Source organism: Plecotus auritus (assembly GCF_963455305.1).
Source record: "Plecotus auritus genome assembly, chromosome: 1".
NCBI lineage: Eukaryota > Metazoa > Chordata > Mammalia > Chiroptera > Vespertilionidae > Plecotus > Plecotus auritus.
The window spans coordinates 161706763-161729922 of record NC_137770.1 but is presented as its reverse complement, the minus strand read 5'-3'; the positions used below and the strand labels follow the sequence as shown (position 1 = coordinate 161729922).

General features: G+C 40.5%; 1 pseudogene across 1 annotated transcript; it reads left to right on the top strand.

Annotated features, from left to right (window-relative positions):
- The first annotated feature begins 7820 nt into the window (after positions 1 to 7820).
- Positions 7821 to 10213, top strand: LOC308241528 (glutamate dehydrogenase 1, mitochondrial-like; annotated as a pseudogene). The gene is made up of 2 exons: positions 7821 to 8023; positions 8558 to 10213. The product of its transcript is annotated as a glutamate dehydrogenase 1, mitochondrial-like (transcript).
- The last annotated feature ends 12947 nt before the right edge of the window (positions 10214 to 23160 follow it).

Below are 23160 nucleotides of genomic sequence, written 5' to 3'. Positions count from 1 at the left end.
TTGATTGCTTAATCAGGTTAAAGTCACAGAAAATGTAATCCTCCTGCTAATCAGTATTAGGTTACTTAGACAGTTGACTTAGCCCCACACTTAGCCTCTCCCCCTCCCCTCATGAATCTCAAAGCTTTAGAATCTACTGACATCTCAAAGAAAAATAGGTATGTAAGTGGATCAAGTGGGAGTAAATTCAATATTATGGAACATTTTCTCTTTTTATTTCTTTTTTTTTAACCAGAGGTTTCAATTAATGTCAGAGCTCCTGGAACATTCAATTTCCTGCTCAAATCCTTCCAACAGGTTCCTGTCTTAAAAGAAAAGTGAAGTCATTCCAAGGATCTTCAAGGCACTAGGTAATCTGACCTTGACCTCCCTACCTTCTACACATAAATCCTGCCAACCCCCAGTAATCTGAAATGGAGATCCAATGCCAAATTAGTAGATCATAGAGAGCTACAATGCTCTCTGGGTTGGACAAACAGCTCCAAATGGTCGTAATTAGGCCTTAACATGAGATATGAACAAACTTTTTGTAAAACTATTCAAAGAAAATTGTAAATAGTATTTGAAATTGTAAATCAGGTACACATTTGCTAAAACTCATCACATTTGTCCCAAATTATGATTGAATGAAAAGTAGATGGCTTTGAAAGATCAAAAGGTCCTATGAATATATTACTTGACACTGAAATATTTCCAAATTTAATTCAAATTAGCATGAATAAAAGTAACTTTATGTCAATCTAAATGTATAAGGATCCAGTGAAGGAAAGATACTATGGGGTACAACATCTACACTTCAATTCATCTGGGAAATCTGAATTTGTCAAGAAAACTCATTTAATTAAATCTTAATTTAAAAATACTCATTTGAGGTAAGAGCATTTCCATTTATATGCTCCCTAACAATATTACAATTCAGTGACAGAGAGACTAAAATTATTATTCAATCAATATAAGACTTAAGCATTATCAATCTACATCTATTAGCAATCTGGAACTTAACCTCTTAACATTTAATGGGCAACACAATGTCTTTACTCAAACAAAGCACTTCTCAGTCTAATGTTCATTTGATGAATACAATGTCTGCTTTTAAAATAATAGAACAAACAACTTTATAATCTATACTTTTTTTATATTCACCTGGATTGAACCGTAGCCATCATCAAATATTACTCTGAATTTTCTTTGAGGAAATTTGAAATATTTATCTGTCTGGATACTTACATCTCTTTCCGCTTTATCATTTTCATAGTGATGCATGCTTTCTTTTAAAAGATGCCATTCGTTGATTAATTCCTTACATGTTTCGTTCAGCATAAGACCTTGCTTTTCACTGTTGGCTTGAAGTATTTTTATGGTATCTGCAAACTGATCTTGGATTTTAATGACTCTCTTTCTTTGCCTGTCAACTTTGTTGTGAGCCTGATCCAGTTGCTGTTGAAGCAACTTATTTTCACTATGCAGGTGAGATAGCCTCTCCTGTAAAAATTCCTGCTTTCCAGTGTCTTCAGTCACTTTACCTTGTTTCTTTTGATGCACATGTTCAATTTCCTTCATTTGACTCTGTGTTTGGCTTCGGTCTCCTTCTCCACCTTCTAAAACCAATGTCATTTCTCTGAGAGTATCTCTTCTGTGATGAAGCTCAATTTCTAGGTGATTGAATTTACTTTCCAATTTAGAAAGTTGTTGAGAATGAATCTCAATGTTATGTTTTAGGTTAGACATATCAGAGTTCTTTTGGTCCTGGGAACAACACCATTCTTCTTTTTCTTTCTTGAAAGCAACTTGTAGATCTCCTTTTGAAGTCTGACAATGCTCATGATCCTGTGTAACAGTAGCCGGTCTAGAACGATTTGAGTCACCTTCTGCTTCCAGTCTTCCTCTGTTTTGTTGTTCATCCTCCAGTTTAGTGCTTAGCATTGTAAGCTCAGCTATCAGAACTTCAAGCTGCTCATTGTGTTGAAATAGTGTTTCTGTTATTGTCTTTTGAAGATGGTCATTCTTTTCTTTGAGGATCACAATGTCATCAAAATATTTTTTTTCCATTTCCTGCATCTGATTTTTGACTGTGTCTAGTTCCAGTGTTAGCTTGGCAATTTCTTCCTTCAACATGTGATTTTCATGTAACTGACGTTTTTGTTTTTCATAACTATCAGAAACCTAAGAAAACCAAAGGAGACTTTTAGCTAACTCACTGAAATGATATATCATGATAGCCTGTGAAATTAAAGAAACCTTTATGTTTACAATAAAAAGGTTCAATAGGTGGATATACCTCATAAAAAATAGAATTGGACACAAACCTCTAACTTTATAAAAGCCTACATTCTGCAAATTTCAAAAATGGATTATAAGTTGATGGATTTTTTTAAAGGGAAAAGCAAACCACAAGTTACTGTTTAAGAGTCTCAGAATTGGAAACGGCTTTTTCTGAATCACTACAAACCCAGAATACATCAAGGAAAAGATTAATAACTCCAACTACACTTAAAATTTGAGGTTATAGATTGAACATATAGCTACCTCACATTGAGGGTATTAACCCTGCTTCTATTAGGAGAGACTAAATTTCCTAAAATATTTTTCAAAGATTATCTCATAGATATTCTACTTTTTTAGTACTTTCAGTAATAAATACTAACTTTACTAATAACTGCTCATCTAGGCACTGTCCTAAGCTCATCTACACCTATCTATGAACTCATTCAGTTATCACAATCTGGAATGGAGGGGTTAAAAACATAAGCAACTTCTGGATTTTCTCCAGGTCTCCAGACTCAAAAGTTGTTGCTCTTGTCCCAATCCACAGTTCTTCTCTACTGTGAATATAGAAACACAAAAGATGCCTTATACTTCAAAAAAGTAATGGTAAGATACAATTTATAGAGCTCTTCTTAGAAAATCATCAGATTATGTTGCTGCAATAACTTTTATTTCTTGTTCACAATGTTTAGTGTAATAAATGCGAAATGGGTAGAAATGCACTGAATTACTTTACTAAGAATAAAATAACAATAAATTGTCACTAAGTATATGTTACAGCATGGCATTCTCTTCAAAATCTCTTGTGCTAAAATGAGATAATACTATGAACAAATTGTTACTTTTCTCAAAGGTAGAATGACATGTAGCATATTACCCTAGAACCGGCTCTTCTTTTCCTCCTTACCACCAGTGGAAATGAAAACGAACCTCTCTATTAATATAACAAGGAAATGTAATGATTGCCATAATCTGGAGCATATGTTGTTGGTAGCAATACCTTTGAGATCGTGGAAAACACATCAATTTCTATCGAAAATATTAAAAGCCTCCCCTTAGGATGAAGGCATTGTGAATGTCACTACTTGACTGGGAGAGACAAATAGATTTGAATTAAGAATATAATTTTATCCAATGGACCAAAAATGCCACCCCTAACACACACACACACACACACACACACACACACACAGAGATATGTATTTAAATTATCTATAGTTCCCATATGTACCATAGTGGATTTCACATATCTGCACAAATACTCACACACAGTTGTACATGACTATGTAAACTACCTCAGATTTCACTTTCTAATGAGCTCTTTCTAGCCGCTTTTGATTGCAAGGGTGTTTGGTCAGAATTCCATAGTTCTTGTTTTATTTTTTAAATACAATAATTATTGTAATATACTGGCATTCTGTTCTTGAGAAAGTTGCCTCTGAGTGTAATTTTGCTCTTCAGCAACCTAGGGACACATTTTCTTTAGTTTTTTATCCCATACCATTAACAAAAATTTCAAACCTTAAGAACAGCTCCTTAAAAAATTGTTAAAAAGCAGCCTTTTAAAGCATAAGCATCTTTTGCCTTCATGAAAACCTCAAATTTTAACTTAAGTGATCGCTAGATTTGTCATAGAGCAAAAATGCAGTATTGTGAAATAAAATTTGTTTATGAACATTTGAGTAATTCCATCACAGTCTCAAGGCAATTTAGCCTACATGTTAACCTTTTTAAAAGCCAAAATTAACATTGATGTGAATGGTTAAACTCAATTTATGGTCCCTTTCTTCATTTAGAAAACTTATACAGAGCATCAACTACATGCCAAGGATAGTAATAAATTACTAATTTTAGTCATAAATGTCACAGTTCATATTTTGAATGAGATACCATTTTGTGTTTGTTTTAAATGTAATACTGTACATTAAATCAAAGGGATACAATTATTCATAAAATACTGTTAGATATAAGACATTTTTACCAAAGATAAATTTACCTCATTCCCTCTTACAGGCTTCAGGGCCATGACTTGTGTTCCTATGGTATTTTCAACTTTGGGGTTCATTTCAACTGCTTTCATGGACTGCCCTTCTTTTTTCCTTAACTGCTTCGTATTTTTTTTATGTAACAGATCAGCTTTTCGTATCTTCTCTTTTTCTTTTTGTAAGGTTAATCTGCAGCTAAACACAATCAAAGCTGTGATCAACATGAAATGAACTGTTATCCTATATAATAATGAGGTAATATGAAAATTGACAATCACTCCAACAAACAAGATGGCCCCCCCCATGTGGACACAAGATGGCTGCCACAAGATGGCCAGCAGGGGAGGGCAGTTGTGGGCAATCAGACCTGCATAGGAGGGCAGTTGGGGGCAATGAGGCCTGCAGTGGAGGACACTTCGGAGGGACCCTGTTCTGCAGGGGAAGGCAGCTGGGGGTGATCAGGTCTGCATGGGAGGACAGTTGGGAGGGACAAGGCCTGCAGGGGAAGGCAGTAGTGTGGGAATAGGCCTGCAGGGGAGGACAGTTAGGGGCAACCAGGCGTGCAGGGGAGGGCAGTTTAGGGGTAACCAGACTAGCAGGGGTGGGCAGTTAGGGGCAATTGGGTCATCAGGGGAGCAGTTAGGCGTCGATCAGGCTGGCAAGGGAGTGGTTAGGGGGTGATCATGCTGGCAGGCAGAAGCAGTTAGAGCCAATCAGGCAGGCCGGCAGGCAAGTGGTTGGGAGCCAGAAGTCCTGGATTGTGAGAGGGATGTTCGACTGCCCGTTTAGGCCTGACATTTTGGAAGAAGCTCAATTACCCTTTGAAAAAGATGTGCCAATTTCATCTACAGTACTGCATGAGAATGCTTTTTCCTCCAATGGGAAAATACTGGTTTTCTTTTTTAAATACCATAATTATCATTATAAGTTCAAAAAAATGTTATCTTATTGTTTGTTGATTTGCATTTTCTGATTACAGAGCAAGATTCACTCTAGCATAAATATAAAATTTGTTCATCATGAATATTAGCTCAAATTGGAATTTGTTTTACAGGAAAATAATTACCTACTGTTAAATACTGCTATAGGCTTACCTATCAGAATCTTCATTCTGCACAATAGGAAACCGGTGCTTATCACTTTGTTCACTGTTGTTTTTCTGTCTCACACCAACACTGTCAGTGTCATCATTAGCCACATCAAACATGTTTCCTGACTCTTCCTGGTTACTACTTTTCTGTTCCTTCTTTTCTTCAACCTTTGATGAAAGTTTGATATTAAGGATGTTGTTACTACCTTACACATTAAGAAGACTGTGTTTTCACTACTTTTATCATTTGGCTTTATCATTTAGCTTTGCTATTACATTATTCATTAAGAAGACTATGTTTTAATTAATTTCATCATTTGGTTGCTGGTTATCAGTTTGTTCACTGTTACTTTGCAGACTCAGTCCATCAGTGTCAGTGTTATCATGATCACCATCATACATGTTTCCTGACACTTCCCTTTTACTACATTTCTGTTCCTTCTTTTCTTCAACCTTTGATGAAAGATTTATATGAAGGATATTGTTATTACATTATTCATTTAAAAGACTGTGGCATTACCTCTAAAAATAGGAAGAAGACAAGGATGCCCACTTTCACCACTCCTGTTCAACACAGTACTGGAAAGTGCTAGCCATAGCGATCAGACAAGAAGAAGAAATAAATGGCATCCAAATTGTAAAAGAAAAAGTAAAACTGTCATTCACAGATGACATGATATTGCATATAAAAAACACTAAAGTCTCCACCAAAAAAATACTAGATTTAATAAATAAATTCAGTAACATAGCAGGATTCAAAATTAACACCTAGAAATCTATGGCATTTTTATATACCAATAATGAACTCACAGAAAGAGATACTAAATATATATATATATATATATATATATATATATATATATCCTTTACTATGGCAACAAAAAAATTAAGTTACCTAAGAAAAAAATTAACTAAGAAGGTAAAAGACCTGTATTCAGAAAACTATGGGACATTGAAAAACGTGATAGAGGAAGATATAAACAAGTGATAGAATATACCCTGTTCATGGATTGGTAGAATCAACATCATTAAAATGTCCATACTACCCAAAGCAATCTATAGATTCAATGCAATCCACATTAAAATACCAATGGCAGCCCTAGCTGGTTTGGCTCAGTGGATAGAGCATCAACATGCAGAATGAAGGGCCCCAGGTTTGATTCTGGTCAAGGGCAAATGCTCTGGTTGTGGGCTCAATCCTCAGTAGGGGGCGTGCAGGACGCAGCCAGTCAATGATTCTCTCTCATCATTGATGTTTCTATGACTCCCTCCATTAGCCTTCCTCCCTGAAATCAATAAAAATACATAAAAATTACCACCAGCATATTTCACAGACCTAGAACAAACACTCCATAAATTTATATGGAATAAAAAAGGACCCTGGAATAATCGCAGCAATCCTGAGAACGAACAAAGTTAGAGGGATCACAATACCAGATATCAAGCTGTATTACAAAGCCACCCTTCTAAAAACTGCCTGGTACTGGCACAAGAACAGACATAGAGACCAATGGAATAGAATAGAGTACCCAGATATTGACCCAAAAACTATTCTCAATTAATATTTGACCAAGGAGGCAAGAGCATACAATGGAGTCAAAACAGTCTCTTCAATAAATGGAGTTGGGAAAATTGGACAGATACATGCAAAAAAATGAAACTAGATCACCAAATTACGCCATACACAAAAACAAACTCAAAATGCATAGAAGACTTACATGTAAGATGGGAAGTCATAAAAAATCCTACAAGAATCCATAGGCAGCAAAATAGCAGACATATCTCCTCACAATATGTTTACTGATACAACTCCTAAGACAATGGAAATTGAGTAGAAAATAAACAAATGGGACTACATCAAAATAAAAAGCTTTTGCACAGCAAAAGAAACCATCAACAAAACAACAAGAAAGCCCACTATATGGGAGAACATCTTGCCAATGATATTTCCGATAAGAGTTTCATCTTCAAAAGTTACAGAAAAATCATACAACTTAACAAAAGGAAGATAAACAATCCAATCAAAAAATGAGCAAAGGACCTAAAAGACACGTATCGAGAGTGGACATAGAGAAGGACAAGAGGAATATGAAAATATGCTCAAAGTCACTAATCATCCAAGAGATGCAAGTCAAAACAACAATGAGGTACCATCTCACACCTGCCCCACCCCCTGCTCAGGGCCCCAAGGAGGACTCTGGAGTCTGTGTTCCTGTCCCTGGTGCCCACAGGACCCAGACACCTGAAATAATACCCCTAAGACTCTACACTGACCCCTGTCCTCATTAGCCCACCACCCTCCTCGTCCAGGTCACGGGAGGACTTGCAGGGCCCTGGCGGCCATGATGCCTGAGAGGAGAAAGGCACTGACCTCAGGACCTTCCCCTCCAGAAGGCCAAAGAACCCGACCCCTCCCCCCACCCCCCTACCCCTCCACACCCCACCCCTACCAAGCCCGGTGTTCCTCCTCACACTCTCCGATGTTAATTAAAGTCCTGGGAGGGCTGCTCTCTGGACCTACCAGTTCAGTCTCCACAAGCAAGAAAAGGGTGTGTTGGAGGAAAACGGCCGCCTCTCCTTCCTTCTCCTCCCAGAATGCTGGCAGCAAGGCGCATGCTCAGCAACAGACAAGACTGAAGTGCGCATGCCCGGCACTGGGCTTGGTCCCCATTGGGCTTGCACAGTAACTTGGGCCATGCAGTGAGACTTGTCATTTTCTTTTCTTTTCTTTTTTTTAATTTCTTAACTTTTTATAGAATTGGGCAAATTAAAATAGAATAAGTTAACAAGTGTTTTTTTTAAAAAAAATGTTTTGTACAAAAATACTGTCAAAATTTCCTAAAAAGCTTGCAATACTAAATATAACTATTAGCACAGTGTCAAAAATGTTGAAGAGGGAAACAAATAAAAATCTGTGCTCCTGCAGCCTGGCCTGCATGCACCTTCGCCAGGGAGGCCTGGGAGACCATGGAGGAGGAGGAGGCAAGGCTCTAGGAAGGCTAGGGCCCTAGCCCTGCCATTCACAGGAAAGGTTGGCAGAAGCCCGAAGTCCTTGTTCCTGGGTAGGCAGCGAGTGCCCAGGGAGGGGACCGCTCCTGAGGGCAGGAAGCTGTGGCTTAAAAGGGAGGCCCTTGCAGGGCCATCCCTCCCTCCCATGGTCCCCAGCCTCCCAGAGAACTTCTCCTCAGCTCCCGCCATGTCCCACTGCCTGGGCGAGGCCTCAGGCTGCAGCCCTGGGCTCTGCTGCAGCTGACCAGGCTGTGCTGCTGGGCCGGCCTGGCCCTCAGGCAGCCCGCAGCCGCCACCCTGCAGCAGGGGCTTCCCACCACCTTCCTGGTGACACTACAGCCAGGCAGCAGCTGGCCGCCAGGACAACCCAACTTCTCAGGATGGTGGAGAGCTTCTTCCACCGCGTGTCAGCATCGTGGAGGACAAGCTGGTGGAGGACCTCAAGACCCAGGAGAGTGAGGAGCAGAAGCACAAGTGGGTGCGCGGCATCCTGAGGATCAAGTCCTGCAACCATGTGCTGTGCCTGTCCTTCCCTATCTGGCGCCATGATGGCTCCTGGGAGGTCACCGAGGGCTACCAGGTCCAGCCCCGTCAGCCCCGCACGCCCTGCCAGGGAGGGAGGTATTTGTTCCAGCACTGATGTGAGTGGAGATGAAGTGAAAGCTTTGGCTTCTCTGACTACATATAAGTGTGCAGTGCTTCATGTGCCATTTGGGGGTGCCAAAGCTGGTGTTATGATCAACCCCAAGAACTATACCGATGATGAGTTGGGAAAGATCACAAGGAGGTTTACCATGGAACTGGCAAAGAAGGGCTTTATTGGTCTGGGCATTGGCGTGCCTGCCCCAGACATGAACCTGGAGAGCGAGAGATGTCCTGGATTGCGGACACCTGTGCTCGCACCATCGGGCACTAGGATACTAATGCCCATGCCTGTCACTGGCAAGCCCGTCAGTCCAGGGATGGATTTCTGCTACTGGCTGGGGAGTTTTCCATGGAATCAAAAACTTCATCAATGAAGCTTCTTACATGAGCATTTGAGAAATGACACCAGGGCTTGGAGAGAAAACATTTGTTGGTTAGGGATTTGGTAATGTGGGCCTTCACTCTATGAGGAATTTGCATCACTTTGGTGCTAAATGTGTTGGCGTTGGTGAATCTGATGGGAGTCTCTGGAATCCAGATGGTATTGACCCAAAGGAACTGGAAGACTTCAAATTGCAGCATGGATCAATCGTGGACTTCCCTAAGGCAGAGCTTTATGAAGGGAGCATCTTAGAGGCCAACTGTGACATACTGATCCCTGCTGCCAGTGAGAAGCAGCTGACCAAGTCCAGGGCACCAAGAATCAAAGCCAGTATCATCGCTGAAGGTGCCAATGGGCCAACAACTCTAGAAGCCAATAAGATTTTCCTGGATAAGAACATCATGGTTATTCCAGATCTCTACCTGAATGCTGGGGTAGAGGGGGCGCTTACTGTATCTTACTTTGAGTGGCTGAAGAAACAAAATCATGTCAGCTATGTCCGTTTGACCTTCATATATGAAAGGGATTCTAACTACCACTTGCTCATGTTGGTTCAGGAGAGTTTGAAAAGGAAATTTGGAAAGCATGGTGGAACTATTCCTGTAGTACCCACATCAGAGTTCCAAGACAGGATATCGGGGGCATCTGAGAAAGACATTGTGCGCTCTGGCTCAGCCTACACCGTGGAGCTCTGGGGCCAGGGAAATCATGCACACAGCCATGAAATATAACCTGGGATTGGACCTGAGAACAGCTGCCTATGTCGATGCCATTGAGAAAGTCTTCAAGGTGTACAATGAAGCCGGTTTGACCTTCACACAGATGGATTGCCGCTGACTTCTTTACTACTCTCTTCACCTCTTCATCTGTAGACCAGCACAAGTTGACATGTAACCACAGATCTTTCTCTCATTGCTTATTAGACAATGGACAACATTCTCATGGGTTGATCCAAATGAGCCCCTTAAGAAAAAAGAAATTAAAGTTAGGGGATCATGTGCTAGAGAAAAAGTAGATGCCAGAGAGCCATTTGGGTGTATCAGCAAAAGAATTCAATTCTATAGATTACAAACAAAAATAAATGGTATTTCTCTTTATGCATTTTATTCTCCTAGAATAAAATAAGTACATGCTGCTGTAATAAAATTGCCTTTAATCACTTACTAAGCCTAACATTGACTAAGCAGAGAAAAACTATAAACACAATGAATGAAAAAGGTAATATTTTTATAACATAAAACAGTATCATTTATAGTTTATCAGTAGTATGCTGTCCAACAAAACAAAAAGCCCAATGGAGAGTCAGTTATCTTCTTTCCTATCACTGCAAAGCAAATGATGGAGCCTATTTCTGTTGTGTGAGACTGTCAGAATTTCTTAACCACACTGTTGACATATAGTTCAAAGAATACAGTAACATCCTTATGTTAATTATTCGCTCTACTTTTTTCAAAGTCTATTGTGTTGACTGCTTGAACAAAAACTCAAGTAGAGTGTTCCAGGGAAAGAAAAAAAAAAAAAGTTGAGCTCCCTCTTTGGAGTCTGGCTGGCAGCTATGAGCATTGCCAATAATGGCCAAACTCACACTGTCTTTGTGTCCCCTTCCAGAGGCCTCCCCTTCCACACAGATTCCACAGCGGCCTGGGCCTTTTGAATAGTAGTGTCCCAGTGAAGTGCCAGATATTATTTACGTAAGAATGAGCTTTTCCTGTTTTTAAACAATAACATCCTTTCAGTAATTTGAAGTACTTTGTAACTGCATGACTTAACCTGGTGATCAAAGTAGTTATTAAAAGTCTACATTTTGAGCCAAAACCGGTTTGGCTCAGTGGATAGAGCGTCGGCCTGCGGACTGAAAGGTCCCAGGTTCGATTCCGGTCAAGGGCATGTACCTTGGTTGCGGGCACATCCCCAGTGGGAGGTGTGCAGGAGGCAGCTGGTCGATGTTTCTCTCTCATCGATGTTTCTGACTATCTATCACTCTTCCTTCCTCTCTGTAAAAAATCAATAAAATATATTAAAAAAAAATTTCTTAAAAGTCTACATTTTGAAAAATAAAATCTGGGAAATGTTTGCCACTGAGGACATTCCACACACCCTACTATTGTCTGTACATATGGGGGAGGGGCAGCCAACTTGAAAGAGAACAGTATGACTTTTCCTGATCCAGAAGGGCTTGGGCCACATCTGTTTAACCTTCCAGTATAGCATATTTCAAAAATAAGTCTGTACACAAATGCATAGTTCAAAAAAGTGTGCAGAGTTTGTGCATCTGCCCTTCAAAGTTCATGCAACCAACTAATGCGATTTTTCCTTTCACTCATAAATTTGAATGCAGTTCAGTCATTTGGAACCATCTACAAAATCCACAAGACTAAGCAGTTTGCCAAGATTAACATCTAACAGTTGAGCACTGAAGAATGTGAGGAAATCAGGAATGAAAACAAACAACAAAAAAGACCACGTTAGCTAGATATTTCAACTACACAAGGGAGGTGAATGTCAAGGCTATAAAAAGGAAACAAAAACGGGGATGGGGGGGGAAGTGGCAGTAATTTTTTAAACCAACTTGTACAAGTTTATAGTTTAGTTTGTTTCCAAGTTCTCAAACCTTTCAAGGTTTGAAAAGTGAGATACTGTGTCTAAGGGAATGTGTTTTAATTCACACCAAAGAAGTTGAAGGGTTTGATTCTTTTCACCGAATTTCCATCTAGTCAACAGCTTACTCTACTAGCTCGTTGTTTGCACACAAAGTCCATCATGAAATCAAATTCGTTTTGCCCCAGCCAGAGTTCAGACAGCTCCTTGATGCCATCCAAACCCATTTCTATCACTAAGGACATAAGCACTTCCTCGTCCATGAAATCAATGTCTATGACTTTGGGCAGCAGCATTGCATCAGGGACATGGGCCACAGAGGTGGACTTGTTGCTGCTGCTACTGGCACAACAGCCCAAGGTACCACTGGAGCCACCAGGGGTGCTGCTGCCACCCTAGCAGGGGATGCTGCTGCTGCTGCCATGTTGCTGTGTTTGCAGGTGCAATCTCAGAAGAGCTGGTTTGTCCGGTTCCTCTGGTGGCCTGCAGCAGAGTGCAAATCCAGCATGTTGTGGTTGTGGGGTTAGGGGTGATGGGTGAAATACTGGTTGCTGAGCTTCTGCAGCTGCATGCTGGCCTGCAAGGAGCCTCTGGACTGGCCATGGGGCGAGGGGGCATGAGCTGGGAGTTGTTAAACTTAGCCGCAATAGAACTTTCCCTATCAATAATTACTTTAAATGTAAAAGGTTAAACTCCCCAATCAAAAGACAGAGTGACTGAGTAAATAAAAACAAACATCAAACAATACCAAGGCTTAACTGCATGCTGTCTACATGAGTCTCTCATTAGATTTCAGAGCACAGAGCACCCATAGGCTGAAAGTGAAGGGAGAGGAAAAGTGTGCAAATAGTAACCAAATGAGAGCACTCTACTTATATCAGGTAAAATACACTTTAAGAGACAAAGAGGAGCTTTATAAAACAATAAAAGGGTCAGTCAATTAGTAAGGCATAATAATTGTAAATACATACTGGTCTAACATCAGAACACCTAAATATATAGAGCAAATGTTGGCAGAATTGGGGGGACACATAGACAATATCTGGATCTGGAACAAGACCGGAAAGCCCACTCTTGCTAATTCTATTCAGCATAGTAATGTAAGTCTTAGCCAGAGCAGTTAGTCAAGAAAAAGAAATAAACCAAAGTACTTGTATGCATGCATATAAGTATAACCAATGGACACAAGACACTGGGGGGGGGGGAGCGGTGCGTGGGATGAGGGCATGCGACAGTGGGTAGAGGAGGCTGGGGGAAGGTAAATGGGGGGAAAAAAGAGATATATGTACTACTATATGTAATACATTAAACAATAAAAATATGTTATTTTAAAAAATAAAAGGCATCAAAATCAACATACAAAAATATATTGTGTCTTTTTCCACTGACAGCAAACTATCTGAAAATGGAATTAGAAAACCAATCCCATTTATAATAGTACCCAAAAGAATAAACTGCTGAGGAATAAACTTAACTAAGCAGGTGGAAATCCTACATACTAAAAACTACAAGATGATGAAAAAAATTGAAGACACAAATAAATGGAAATCTATCCTACATTTACGTATTGTAAGAAATGGAATGTATGTCTACATAAATACTTGAGCATGGATGTTTATAGAAGCACTGTTCATAATAGGAAAAAGTAGAAAAAAGCCAAATGTTTATCAGCTCATGAATGAATAAACAAAATTTGGTATATTCATACAAAGGGATATTTAGCCATAAAAAGGAATGAAGTACGGATAAGTGAAGTACAACAGGGATGGACCTTAAAAACATGCTAAGTGAAAGAAGGTAGTCACAAAATGCTACACAGTGTATGAATATATTTACATAAAATTACCAGAATAGACAAATAGATAGAGACAGGAAGTAATTGCCGGGGGCTGGATGGAGAGAGTAATGGGAAGGTGTTCCTAATGAGTGTGAATTTCTTTGGGATGATGAAAATGATCCAAAGTTGTATAGTGGTAACAAATCTATGAATATACTAAAAGTTGTTGAATTGTATAATTAAAAGGAGGTAATTTTATGGTATGTGACTTATACCTTATTAAAACTGTTAAAAATAGCAATTGTATGTTTTTCTTCTCTCTCCAAATTTCTCTTAATAAATAAAACCCGTTTGTTTTGCAAAAGAGTGAAAAGAGATGTGTGCAATGAAGGGACTTCATGCTTCTTCTGGGATTTGGCACCTCAGCTCCTACAAAGGTAGTGATAATGGCCTTGGAGATGAAGAGGCAGCAGATAGAGTCCTGACCAGAACTAGTCACTGCTTGAATTTGTTGAATTTGGATGGGCCTCCCTTTCTTCATTGGTAGGATGCTTTCTCTCCAGGTTAGGTTACTTTGTGCATTAAGTCAGTGCTTTTCCAATTTTAATAGCTATAAAGTACCTGCGGAACGTGTTAGAAATGAAGATTTAGAGGCTCCACCCACAAAGTATTGCTTTTAATTTGATTTGGCTCTTCTATCTATGCATGTCAGTTAATCTCCATGGGAGTGGTTAACGCATCAGGAGTTGAAAATTTAAAAATACACCCCAAATCTTTTCATTACAGAGTGAGGTAGAAGAGGGTAATGAAGAGGGAATAATTACAGATAATTTAAAAAGTTCAGTCTGGTGGGCCAGGACAAAAGTAGACAGCTAAGAAAAAATAATAAAATTATGAAGCAGAAATAATCATCTAATGACCAATTTAGTAACCAAAAAAAATTATAAGATATTTTGGAGTGACGATGTTTATTTTCTTTTACCTATTTGTCCTACCACAGGTGTTGTTTGAAGTTTTTCTCCAATTTTACATATCTACGTCACTAATGTATTCCACTTAAAGCTACATCTTTTTTGCATTGATAGATAATTTTTAGCATTGGATATTTGGTTTGGAATGAACTTCATAATCTCAGATAGAGTGAATTAGTTTAGGAATGTAAATTTAATGGTTGTGTAAATCTATAGATCACAAAGAGACTATAAACCTAGAGGCAGGGGGTAAAAGGCAGCAACATGGGGGAGCCAGCTCCGGGCTCACAAGATTTAATTGTAAGCATCTTGTCCCCATATTGGTAGCTTGAAATTAGCCATGGGGGCGGGAGGGAGTATTTGCACTATAGAAATTGGCAATTACTACAAATCAAGACTCTTCTTTAATCAGTTGTTAAACATTTATCACATGTTATAAGTCAACAGTTAGCTTCCTCACCTCTAACTCCTAGACCTTAGAAAAGCAATAAGTTCTGTGGACTAACTCTGCTTATGGGATTGGTCATTTGCTCCTGAATAAGTAGACCTTTATTTTAATGCTCTTCTAGGTTGCCAAGAGTAAGGTGGCAGATGTCATCGAGAGAGCAGTTGATGTAGACTATCAACTTATTGATCTGGCTTATATGTACCTAAAAGAAGAAGAGATTGTGAGGGCCATCTGGAAGAAAATTGTCAACGACACTGTGAAAAGAGATGACATATTCTGAACTTTGATGGTGCTCTGTAGAGTTTCAGATGTACCTGAGGGAAGCTCATTCTTAGCTGAATAGTTTCTTGGCAAATTTCTCCTCTCGTTGTTTAAATGTTGATTCATTCTCAGACCTTGGAAGACTTATTAGGAACTAGTGGCCTGGTGCACAAAATTCGTGCCATGGTGGATGGGATGTTCATCAGCCTGGCCTGCAACCTCTCCAATCTGGGACCCCTCAAAGGATGTCCTACTGCCGGTTTACATGGATTGGGCCTAAACTGGCCGCCTGACATCCCTCTTGCAATCTGGGACTGCTGGTTCCTAACTGCTCATCTGCCTGCCTGCCTGCCTGCCTGATTGCCCCTAACGACTCTGCCTGCTTGCCTGCTCGCCCCCAACTGCCTTCTGCCACCGGCCTGCTTGCCCCCAAATGTCCCCCTGCCAGCCTTTTCACCCTCCATAGCCCCCCCACTGCCCTGCTTGCCCCCACCTTCCCTCCCCACTGGCCTGCTCAACCCCAACTGCCCCCTGCTGGCCTACTCACTCTAAACTGCCACCCGGCTGTACTGATTACCTCCAACTGACCCCCACTGATGGCCTGCTTGCCCCCAACCTGCCCCCCTGCTGGTCTTCTTACCTCCAAAGTCTCCGCCCCCCCCAGCCTGATCACTCACAACTGCCCTCCCCTCTTGACCTCTAACCACCTCTACCTCGGCCCTGCCACCATAACTTTGTCCTGAAGAATGTCCGGAAGGTCTCCTGGAAGGTCTCCCAGTCTAATGAGCATATTACTTTTTATTAGTATAGATAGAGGCCTGTTGCATAGGTGGGGGCCGGGTGGTTTGCCTTGATGGGTGTCTGGGATCAGGGTGGGGGTTCCCTTGGGGTGTGGAGCAGCCTGGGCTAGGGGCCTGTGGTGGTTTGTAGGTTGGCCAGGCCCCTGTGGGGTGAGGGTCCCTGCTTGGGGGGCATGGCCAGACTAGGGGAGCGGCTGAGGGCTGTTTTCAAGCTGGGCACACCCACTTAAGAGTGGGGGTCCCCACAGAGGTGCCTGGCCAGCCTGGGTGAAGGGCTGATGGCTGTTTACAGAATGGCCATGCCCCCCCCCCAGCCCCTTGTTTTTTTTCCTTTTTGTTTTTTTTCAGTGCCTCCTAGAGTTGAGGCCAGGGCAGGCTGGACGCAGTATCTTGGATTTATTTATCTTCTATAATTGAAACTTTGTAGCATTGAGCAGATGCCAGGGCTGGCCAGGGCTGGCCAGGGCAGGTGGGAAGCTTGGCTTCCTCCATTGCCAGGGGCAACCCATGCCTCCTGCTTGCTCCAGCTCCATGGCTGCCACCATCTTTGTTGTGTTAATTTGCATACTCGCTCTGATTGGCTGGTGGGTATAGCAGAGGTACGGTCAATTTGCATGTTTCTCTTTTATTAGTGTAGATTGGCAAACACCAATGACAAAGTAAGAATCTTAAAAGCAGCCAGAGAGAGACAGAAAGTTACCTACAAAGGATTCCCCATCAGAATAGTGACTGATTTCTCAACGGAAACACATCAGGCCAGAAAGGAATGGAATGAAATATACAAAGTCATGCACAGGAAGGGTCTAAATCCAAGAATACTGTACCCAGCAAAGCTATCAATCAAAATTGAGCGTGAAATCAGGAGCTTCAGAGACAAAAAAGGACTAAGGGGGTTCATTACGACCAAACCAGCAATGCAAGAAATGCTAAAGCGTCTGCTGTAAAAAGAAGAAATAGGAAGCAAAGAAGGAACACAGGGCTAAAGAATAAAAATAGCAACAAACAAGTACCTATCAATAATAACTTTAAATGTAAATGGATTAAATGCCCCATCAAAAGTCATAGGGCAATTGAGTGGATTAAAAAAACATGACCCATATATCGGCTATCTACAAGAAACCCACTTCAGAAAAAAAGATGCACCCAGACTGATGGTGAAGGGATGGAAAATGGTTTTTCAGGTGAATGGAAATGAAAAAAAAGCTGGGGTAGCAATACTTATATCTGACAAATTAGATCTCAAAGTGAAGGAAATAAAAAGAGATAAGGAAGGCCACTTCATAATACTGAAGGGAGCATTCCAACAAGAAGAAATAACTCTGGTAAATATATATGAACTCAATACAGGAGCACTCAAATACATAAAAAAAACTTCTGGAGAATAGCAAGGGAGAGATTGACAGTAATACAATCATAGTAGGGGACTTTTTTTTAATTTAATAAATCTTTATTGTTCAGATTATTACAATTGTTTCTCCTTCCCCCCCCCCATAGCTCCCCTCCACCGGGTTCTCACCCCACCCTTTGCCCTTACCGCCCCCCACAGCGTCCTCATCCATAGGTGTACGATTTTTGTCCAGTCTCTTCCTGCACCCCCCATAGCCTTTTCCCCCTGAGAATTATCAGTCCACTTCCTTTCTATGCCCCTGATTCTATTATATTCATCAGTTTATTCTGTTGCTCAGATGTTTAATTCACTTGATTTTTAGGTTCACTTGTTGATAGATATGTATTTGTTGTTCAAAATTTTTATCTTTACTTTTTTCTTCTTCCTCTCCTTAAAGAATACCTTTCAGCATTTCATATAATACTGGTTTGGTGGTGATGAACTCCTTTAGCTTTTTCTTATCTGAGAAGCTCTTTATCTGACCTTCCATTCTGAATAATAGCTTTGCTGGGTAGAGTAGTCTTGGTTGTAGGTTCCTGCTATTCATCACTTTGAATATTTCTTGCCACTCCCATATGGCCTGCATAGTTTCTGTTGAGAAATCAGCTGACAATCATATGGATGTTCCCTTGTAGGTAATTAACTGTTTTTCTCTTGCTGCTTTTAATATTCTCTCTTTGTCGTTTGCTCTTGGCATTTTAATTATGATGTGTCTTGGTGTGATCCTCTTTGGATTCCTTTTGTTTGGGGTTCTCTGTGCTTCCTGGACTTGTAAGTCTATTTCTTTCACCAGGTCGGGGAAGTTTTCTGTCATTATTTCTTCCAATAGGTTTTCAGTATTTTGCCCTCTCTCTTCTTATGGCACCCCCATCATTCTGATGTTGGTATGCTTGAAGTTGTCCCAGAGGCTTTTTACACTATCTTCAACATTTTGGATTCTTTTTACAATTTTTTTTTTTTTTTTTTTTTTTTTTTGCTTTTCTGGTTGAGTGTTTTTTGCTTCTTTGTATTTCAAATCTTTGACTTGATTCTTGCGTTCCTCTAGTCTGCTGTTGGGTCTCCGTATAATATTTTTTATTTCAGTCAGTGTATGTTTAATTTCTAGCTGTTCCTTTTTCAAATCTTCGAGGGTCTTGTTATATTTATCGGCCATTTCTAGGATATTCTTGAAGAGTCTTATAACCGTGGTTTTGAATTCTATAACCAGTCATTTGTTTTTCTCCATTTCTTTCGTTTGTGATCTGTTTCTACGTCTCTCCATTTTTCACTGCTTCCCTGAGTTGGTAGAGTAGCTTTGTGTGCTAGGTTTCCTATATGGCCCAGTGGGTCGGCCTCCCCACTTAACCTGAGGTGGACACTCTTGGTGCACCCCTTAGTGGACTGTGTGTACAGCCTTGTTGTAGTTAAGACTTGATTGTTGTTGGTATCACTGGGAGGAATTGACCTGCAGGCCAGTTGGCTGTGAGGATCAGCTGTGCCTATGCTGGGAGAAGTTCGGTGCTGGAGACAGCCTTATAGGATTAGCCTTGCCAGATTGCAAAACTCTCTGTACTCAGATTTGGAAGGGGTGGAGTCGCAGGGCAGGGCAGCCAGTCTTGGCTTCCCGTCGACCCTGCCCTTGCGTGCCAGTCTCCAGACCTCTGCCTTCCATGATTCCTGAGTTTGCACCCTACAGTCCAGATTGCCCCCGTAAGAGCATGGGTCCCCAGGGGCTCGCCCAAAACTGCGGTTCAGTGCAGTTGGAGCTGGGGTTCAGTGCTGTCAGGGGCTTTCCACTCCCTTCCGCTAGGGAATGCCTGTGGTAACCTCCGCAATCAGTCTTTGTGCATACTCGCGCCTCCAGACCCCTGCTGCTGAGGCTCCCCTGAGTCTCCGAGTCTCCGTGTGCCTTTCTCTCTACCTGACAGTCCAAACTCCCCCTGTATGAGCCTGGCTCCACAGGGATTCGCCCGGAAATGAGGTTCAGTGGAGTCGGAACTGGGGTTCAGTGCAGTCGGGGGATTCTTTACCCCTCCCGCCAGAGAAAGCCAGCCAGGCACTCTGCTGCCCTTCCTCTCTGCGCGCGCGTGTCTCTGTACCTCAGCTCTTTGCAGCTCCTTCTCCGTAAGCTTTTTCCTCTTTCCTTCTAGTTGTAGAATTTCCGCTCAGCCAGCTTTCCTGTGGTTTAGGATGGTGTCCGTTCTATCATTTACTTGTAGTTTTGAAATTGTTGTGCGGGGCAGCAGTTTAGGTGCTTACCTATGCCGCCACCTTGGTTTCTCCTTCAGTAGGGGACTTTTATACCCCAATAACAACACTGGACAAATCCCCTAAACAAGAAGTCAGCAATGGAATATTAATGCTAAATGACTCACTAGACCAGATGGAATTAATTGACAACTTCAGAGCATTTCACAACAAAGTCACACAATACACATCTTCTCAAGTGGACAAGGGTCATTTTCAAACATAGACCATATACTGGATCACAGGCAAAGTCTCTTCAAATTCAAGAAGATAAAAACCATATCAAGCATCTTCTCAGATCACAGTGGCATAAAACTAGAAATCAACTACAATAAACAATCCAAAAAAATCAAACACATGGAGACTAAATAGGATGCTATTAAACAATGACTGGGGTACCAGAGAGATCAAAGAAATAAAAAACATCATGGCAACAAACAACAATGAAAATACAACAATCCAAAATCTATGGGACACAGCGAAAGCAGTCTTGAGAGGGAAGTTCATAGCTCTACAAGCCTACTGCAAAAAACAAGAAACAATGGTAATAAATTACCTAACCCTACAACTCAAAGAGTTAGAAAGAGAGCAACAAGAAAAGACCAGGGTAAGCAGAAGGAAGGAATTAATAAAAACCAGAGTGGAGATAAATGACAGAGACCAAAAAAACAAAACAAAACAAAACAAAACAAAACAAAACAAAAAAACAAAAACAACAACAACAAAAAAAAACAATACAAAAGATCAATGAAACCAAGAGTTGGTTCTTTGAAAGGATAAGCAAGATTGATGAACCTCTAGCCAGGCTTACCAAGAAGCAAAGAGAAAGGACCCAAATAAACAAAATCAGAAGTGGAAGAGGAGAAATAACAACACACCCCAGAGATATACAAAGAATGGCTTAAAATACTATGAATGACTCTATTCCAACAAACTGGACCACCTGGAGGAAATGGACATATTCCTAGAAAAATACAACTTTCCAAAACTCAATCAGGAAGAATCTAAACATCTCAATAGGCTAATAACTATGGAAGAAATTGAAGCAGTCATCAAAAAGCTTCCAGCAAATAAAAGCCTGAGGCCATATGGCTTTAAAAGGGAGTTTTACCAAGCATTCAAGGAAGAACTAAAACCTATCCTCCTCAGACTATTCCAGAAAATTCAAGAGGAAGGAACACTTCCAAGCTCATTCTATGAAGCCAGCAGCACCCTAATACCAAAACCAAATAAAGAAAACACAATGAAAGAGAATTACAGGCCAAGATCCCTCATGAACATAGATGCCAAAATCCTCAACAAAATTCTAGCAAATCGGATCCAGCAGTACATCAGAAAGATCATACACCATGACCAAGTAGGATTTATCCCAGGGATGCTAGGATGGTATAATATCCGCAAATCAATAAACGTGATACATCACGTAAACAAATTGAGAAATAAAAACCACATAGTCATATCAATTGATGCAGAAAAAGCATTTGACAAAATCCAACACCCATTTTTGATAAAAACTATTAGCAAGTTGGCAATAGAAGGATCATACCTCAACATAATAAAAGTCATATATGACAAACCCACAGCCAACATCATTCTCAATGGGCAGAAACTAAAACCATTTCCCCTAAGAACAGGAACAAGACAGGGATGCCCACTCTCACCACACCTGTTTGACATAGAACTGGAAGTATTAGCCATTGTGATTAGACAAGAAGAAATAAAAAACATCTAAATTGGAAAAGAATAAGTGAAACTGTCCTTATTTGCAGATGGCATGATATTGTACAGAAAAAAACCAAAAGACTCCATCAAAAAACTATTAGACTTAATAAATGAATTTGGCAATGCAGCAGGATACAAAATTAACGCCAAGAAATCGACAGCATTTGTATACACCAATAGTAACTTACAGAAAGAGAGACTAAAAAAGCAATCCCATTTACCATCACACACAAAAAAATTAAGATACCAAGGAATAAACTTAACTAAGAATGTAAAAGACCTATATGCGGAAAACTATAGGACACTGAAAAAGGAGAGGAAGTCACAAACTATGGTGGGGTCCCTCTTTTCCACGTCCAGCACGGAAAGAGAATGATCTGGTTATTCGAGTAGAGGGGCTGGGGATTGAGAAATAAAAGCAAGAGATAAGACACAAAAATGGAAGGAAAAAGCTGGGGCTGTGTGGGACCACCGTCCTCTTCTGAGGGAGAGACAGAAACCCAGCAAGTAAGCAGCGTGTTTATTTTTAGACCCCAAATACCAGGAGATTTCACCAAACTCAAGATAAAGGAGCTTGGCTGGGCCCAAGTGGTATTCATTCCCCGTGCTAGACTGGATGTAGATATCAAAACACAATCCCTGACACCTGGGTAAAGATAAAAGTCAATGCTGAGAACACATCTGCCTTTTTGGTAAGATGTGTATCCAAGAGGCGGCTCTGCCTTGGCTTCAGCTGACAATTATTAAGGAAGAATGCTCGTGTGCCTTCCAAGGGGGCCCTCTACAATAAACAGATGGAAGAACATACCATGTTCATGGATTGGTAGAATCAACATCATTAAAATGTCCATACCACCCAAAGCAATCTATAGATTCAATGCACTTCCAATTAAAATACCAATGGCATATTTCAGAGACCTAGAAAGAACTCTCCAAAAATTCAACTGGAATAATAAAAGACCCTGAGTAGCCACAGCAATCCTGAGAAAAAAGAACCAAGTAGGTGGGACCTCAATACCAGATTTCAAGCTATATTTCAAAGGCACTGTTCTCAAAACAGCCTAGTACTGGCACAAGAACAGACATATAGACCAATGGAATAGAATATAAAACCCGGATAATGACCCAAACCACTATACTCAATTAATATTTGACAAGGGAGGCATGAACACACAATGGAGTCAAGACAGTCTCTTCAATAAATGATGGTGGGAAAATGGGACAGATAGATGCAAAAAACTGAAACTAGACCACCAACTTACACCATACACAAAAATAAACTCAAAATGGATCAAGGACTTAAACATAAGACAGGAAACCATAAAAATACTAGAGGAATCCACAGGCAGAGAAATCTCACACATATGCCGAAGCAATTTCTTCACTGATACCACTCCTGGGGCAATGGAAACTAAAGAGAAAATAAACAAATGGGACTACATCAAAATAAAAAGCTCCTGCACAGCAAAAGAAACCATAAACAAAACAACAAGAAAGCCCACTGTATAGAAGGACATATTTGTCAATGTTATCACTGATAAAGATTTAATCAACAACATTTACAGGGAACTCATACAACATAACAAAAGGAAGA